This window comes from Ornithorhynchus anatinus, chromosome 1 (genome assembly GCF_004115215.2).
Source record: "Ornithorhynchus anatinus isolate Pmale09 chromosome 1, mOrnAna1.pri.v4, whole genome shotgun sequence".
NCBI lineage: Eukaryota > Metazoa > Chordata > Mammalia > Monotremata > Ornithorhynchidae > Ornithorhynchus > Ornithorhynchus anatinus.
In genome coordinates this window covers 22,612,384-22,618,404 of record NC_041728.1, presented here as the reverse complement: position 1 = coordinate 22,618,404, position 6,021 = coordinate 22,612,384, and positions in this window count along the sequence as shown.

Genomic DNA, 6,021 nt, shown 5'->3' with positions numbered 1-6,021 from the left:
AGTAATGATGTTGGCATTTGTTAAGTGCTTACTGTGTGCAGAGCACTGTTCTAAGTGCTGGGGGAGATACAGGGTCATCAGGATGTCCCATGTGAGGCTCATGGTCTTAATCCCCATTTTATAGATGAGGTAACTGAGGCACAGAGAAGTTAAGTGACTTGCCCACAGTCACACAGCTGACAAGGGCAGAGCTGGGATTTGAACCCATGACCTCTGATTCCCAAGCCCGGGCTCTTTCCACTGAGCCACGCTGCTTCTCTAATGGTGCAACAGAGACAATCCCTATCTAACTCTCTTCCCCTCTTCAAAGCCCTACTGACAGTTCACCTCCTCCAGGAGGCCTTCCCAGACTGAGCCCCCCCTTTCCCGCTGCTCTCCCTCCCCTCCACTCTCTGCTCTCCCCCCTCCCCTCAGCACTGTGCTCATTTGTATATAGTATGTATAACCCTATTAATTTTGTTAATGAGGTGTGTATCTCCTAGATTCTACTTATTCTGATGATGTCTTGTTTTGTTTTGTTCTGCTACCTGTCTCCCCCGTTTAGACTGTGAGCCCATCATTGGGCAGGGATGGTCTCTATCTGTTGCCGAATTGTACATTCCAAGCGCTTAGTACAGTGCTCTGCACATAGTAAGCGCTCAATAAATACTATGGAATGAATGAATGAATCCCTGCCCAACAACGGGCTCACGCAGTTAGTTGGGTGAAAGAGGAGGGTCGAGTGAGATGGTGGCGGACCCAAGGCCTTGCGCCCTGCCCTGCCCTGCCCCACAGGTGCCCCAGGGGCCGGGTCACCCCCAGAGAAGGGCTGGATTAGCGGGAGGAAATCAGTGCGGGCATCCCGGGGCCTCCCCCCACCATCACCGCAGGGAGTGACTTGTGGGCAGAGAAGCTTAGTGGCTAGAGCCTGGGAATCAGAAGTCGTGGGTTCTAATGCCGACTCCACCACGTGTCAGCTCTGTGACTTTGGTCAAGTCACTTAATTTCTCTATGCCTCAATTCCCTCATCTGTGAAATGGGGATTAAGACTGTGAGCCCCACGTGGGACAACCTGATCACCTTGTATCTCCCCCAGCGCTTAGAATAGTGCTTGGCACATAATAAGCACTTCACAAATACCATTATTATTATTATCAGCTTCAACCCTCCACCCCCCCAAGGGGCTTCTTTTAGGCCATGACCGTTGAGGGAGCCTGCCATGAAACTGGGAGGCCGTGAACGACCCTTCCCACCCCTCACCTCCCCGACAAAGACCCGGGGTGATAATGCCAAAACCCGGCTTCCAATCCCACCCCTGCTCCTTTAGACTGTGAGCTCGTTGTGTGCAGGGCTTGCCTCTCTTTACTGCTGTATTGTACTTCCCCAAGTGCTTAGTACAGTGCTTTGCACACAACAAGCGCTTAGTAAGTACGATTGGATGAATGAATGAATGAAGGCCCCTGGGAGTTAGGACCTTTGCAAGCCAGGTGGCCACGTGGCCCGATGGCCGGAACAAGAGAAGGGTAGAGGGAGGCAAGGAGGGAGTAAACTGGTTGCGGCCCCACTGGCCTCACCACTGGCCTCCCCGAACCCGCATCCCCCAGTATATCCCAGACCCTCTCTTCCTCACTTTCATTCATTCAGTCGTATTTATTGAGCGCTTACTGTGTGCAGAGCACTGTACTTAGCGCTTGGAAAGTACAATTCACCAACAAAGACAATCCCTACTCAACAATGGGGTCACAGTCTAGAAGGGGGGAGACACAACAAAAAAAATAAGTAGACAGGCATCAATAGCATCAAAATACGTAAATAGAATTATAGATATATACACCTCATTAAAAAATAGAATAAATAGGTTACATATATACACAAGTGCTGTGGGGCAGGGAGGGGAGTAGAGCACAGGGAAGGAGTAGGGGCCATGGAGGGGAAGAGGAGCAGAGGAAAACGGGGGCTCAGCCTGGGAAGGCCTCCTGGAGGAGGTGAGCTCTCATTCATTCATATTGATTAAGCACTTACTGTGTGCAAAGCACTGTACTAAGCCCTTGTGAGAGTACAATACTGGTGCAACACCGACCACTGGGGGCCACACCAGTGCAGGGTCTATTGGTGATGATGATGATGATGGTATTTCTTAAGTGCTTACTATGTGCCAAGCACTGATCTAAGCGCTGAGGTAGATAAGGTAATCAGGTTGTCCCATGTGAGGCTCACAGTCTTCATCCCCATTTTACAGATGAGGTCACTGAGGCCCAGAGAAGTGGCCTAAATTAAGTAGACTAGTGGCGGAGTCAGAATTGGAACCCATGTCCTCAGTCTCCCAAACCCGTGCTCTTTCCACTAGGCCCCGCTGCTTCTCCCTGTCTCGAGTCTGGATTTGCCCACCCGACAGAGCCCCCGCTCATGGCAGGACCCCAAACTAATCCCTCAGTCCGGCTGCTCTGGGCACAAATCCACAGGGACAGGTCACGTTCCACTGCAATCTGTTAGCGAGCCTACACTTCTGAAATACCCAATTCTGCTTCTTGTTACTTGAGCAGGGGGGACAAGAATAACAAAAGACCCACAAGCCCTTAAAAGGCAGCATGGCTAAAGCGCGAAAGGTATTTTATAGATGACCAAGCCAGCCCGAAGACCTTCTACCCGCCAGGAGAAGGCCCAGATGTTTCTGCAAATAAGTGTTTAAATGTTGCAAAACAGGTCCCCCACCTCCTCTCTCTTTCTGCCCCAACCAAGAAAGATTTCTCATCTGAGAACCCGGCAGGGCCTATAAAGGGGGTGTTTTGAGCAAAATCTGTCCCCGAATGGCAGTTGGCCCCAAACACGTTTGTAGGAGGAGCATCTAAAAAGGCCCTGGAGTTGATGATAGACTCTTAGCTTCACTTCCCAGAGCATTACCTAAATAAAGAAAACATCCACGAAACTTCCATTTTCAGTGTCCCTCTATTTCTTACCTGATCTCTCAGGTTCCTCCTGGATTTCATTCCTCCAGACAGCCAGGTGCCTCTTTCTCAAGCTTCAGGAAGAGTTGCAAAGCCTCTACCTCTCTTTCCACTCCCCTCTTCCCCCCCTCGCGCATTCTCCCTTCACCTCCCCCTCCCCCCCCAAATTCCCAAGGATTTATCACTTTACCCTGGGTTTCAGGTAGCCGGTTTCCCTGGGTTCCGATTGGCTTTTAGTTACCTCACTGTGCCTTCCCTTTGAAGAATTAGCCCGCAGCTAGCTCTGGGACAGGATGTTAACCTCGTTACCATATGTATTGGTTCCGTGCCATACCTCCCCAGGGTTATCCAGGCATCTTGGGCCGCCTATAATGTCCCTTTTCCTGCCGTCATTAGTTATGCAGGTGTGCAGTTCCGAATCTGTGCTTCCGGCCTGTGTAACCTCCGACTGGAGACTCTCTGTTTCAGGGCGCCCCTGCCCACCCGTTGCTCCCCAGTTGCTGAGGTTCCCGATTTCAGGCAGCTCTCCCACGTTTATCGCCTAGCTTCCACCTAACGCAGGAGATCAGCGTGGTCTGGGAGTCAGGAGGACCTGGGTTCTAATCCCTACCCCGCCACTTGTCTGCTGTGTGACCTCGAGCAGGTTACTGCACTTCTCTGTGCCTCAGTTACCTCATTTAGAAAATGGGGATGAAGACTGTGAGCCCCATGTGGGACATTGACTGTGTCGAACCTGATTAGCTTAGATCTACCCCAGTGCTTTGTACTGCACGTGGCACATAGTAAGCACTTAATATCATAAGAAAAAAAATCAGACAACAAGGGTGCCCACCAAGTGTGCTCAGCCCCTTGATGGGCCAGGTTTGAGGGTAGTGAGACAGACACTATTTGGGGCACCTTCTCCAACTGCTCACCCGTTTGGAGAGGCCCAGAGAACCTAAATAGGACCACTCAGACACCCAGGTGTCACAGACTTTGGTCTGGGGAAGAGAAGAGGTTACTCCACACCCCCCAAAAACAAACAAAAAACAGGACATGCTTTTACAGCAGTGGTGGTTTGCTTGAGCCATCCATACCCTCCTATCCAATCCCTCAGCAATTATCAACAGACAGTGCAAGGTGAGGTAGAAGCAGACACTGCAGGAAGAACCAGTTTTGTTTTCTACCAGTCCGGTTGGTGGTTGGCCTCTCTCTGTCCCAGCTAAAGTTTTAGTGGTAAAGAGCCTGGATGGATCCTCATGGACACAGAACACAGAAGTCTTGATGGAACCACAGGATAGAGAGGCTGAGAGACCAGGAATCACAGGGAAGCCTGAAAAAACAGCTCGAGCAATGAGAGATTCACAGGCCAACCACGGCGGGCCCCTTCGCTCCCCCCACATTCTATCTTGGGAAAGACATCAGGGCTGGTGCTAGAGGGATAGCTAGCTACAGTGTTTATTAGGGGTTTACTAGGTGCGACATGCTGGAGTGGGTACAAGATCAACAAATCAGACATGGGCCCTAAACCACAAGGGTCTCACAATCTAGGTGGTTGGTGCAGATTTACAGCTGGGAAGGAGGTGGGCAGGGGGAGTAGAAGGTTGGAATTATTTGACACTCTGTAGTTCATTTCCTAATAGTGAGCCCTCCCCAGATCCAGCAGAGTAGGTGGTGGTTTGAGCAGCTGTGGTTCAACTTTTATATTCCCTCTCTCTCCTTTTTACCCTTTCTTCCCTGACCTGGCTTCTACAAACTCCAACTCCTTGAAGGCAGGAGGGAAAAGGTGCTGGGAGACCATGCATCCACACTGAGACTCTGCCCTGGGTGGGGCTCAGCCAGTTGGGGTTTGGGAATGGAGGTGAGGCTTGGGGATGGTTGTAAAGATTGTGCCCGTAGGACTGCTTATCCACAAAAGCAGCCTCAAATGGAGATAAAGACTGAAAAAGTGTGGCTCAGTGGAAAGAGCCCGGGCTTGGGAGTCAGAGGTCATGGGTTCGAATCCTGGCTCTGCCACTTGTCAGCTGTGTGACTGTGGGCAAGTCACTTAACTTGTCTGTGCCTCAGTTACCTCTGTAAAATGGGGATTAACTGTGAGCCTCACGTGGGACAACTTGATTACCCTGTATTCATTCATTCAACAGTATTTATTGAGTGCTTACTATGTGCAGAGCACTGTACTAAGCGCTTGGAATGTACAATTAAGCAACAGATAGAGATAATCCCTGTCCCTTGATGGGCTTACAGTCTAATTGGGGGAGACAGACAAAAACCATAGCAATAATTGCTGTATCTCCCCCAGCGCTTAGAACAGTGCTCTGCACATAGTAAGCGCTTAACAAATACCAACATTATTTCATTATTAAAAATCATTTTGTTTTAGTAAGCAGACTGCTCAATTAATTCATACCTAGATGATCCACACTGTGGATTATCAGAGTGGGTTAATAATCATCAACAGTATTGAATAAGCATTATACTGGGGTCTTGGGAACCAAAATTAGAAGTAAAAAACACTCTCCTTGCCCTTGAGGATTTAGTGAGACAGTACTTCACCTAACATCCACTGAGAGTTCCTCTCCCCGAAGAGTGGTTCTAACATTTTCCCCTCTCTCCAAGGTCAATTGTTTCTCTGTCCTTGCTGCTTCCGCCTGCTCAAGGCCAGCAGTGATACTGCTAGTTGTGGATTCTGGCAGGTTGTGGGAGGATTGGAAGCTTCCTGAGGCCAGAGTAGGCATGGGTCTGTGTGTGGGGGTGAGTTTCCATTGTGTGTGTTTGTGTGTGTACACTTATGTGTACGTATGAGAGAGTGACTGAGGATTTGTTACTGTTTAGCAGGGGTCATGTCTTTAGCTGCACAGAACGCAGTGCTCCACACATAGTAGGTGTTCAATACATACTATTGATTGACTGAGAGAACACACTCTCTATCCCAGAGCTGGCCCTGCCCTTCGGTCTTGTGCCCAGAGGGGAGTTTGACCAGGCCCAGTGGACTATGGGACCACCAGTAGATGGGCCCTGGGCAAGAAAGTGGGGAAGGGTCATCCCAGGGGGTCCTGTAGCCAGATAATAGCTGCTGCTGTCACTTCTGGCCAGGTGACCCCCCTTGCCCTTTCCC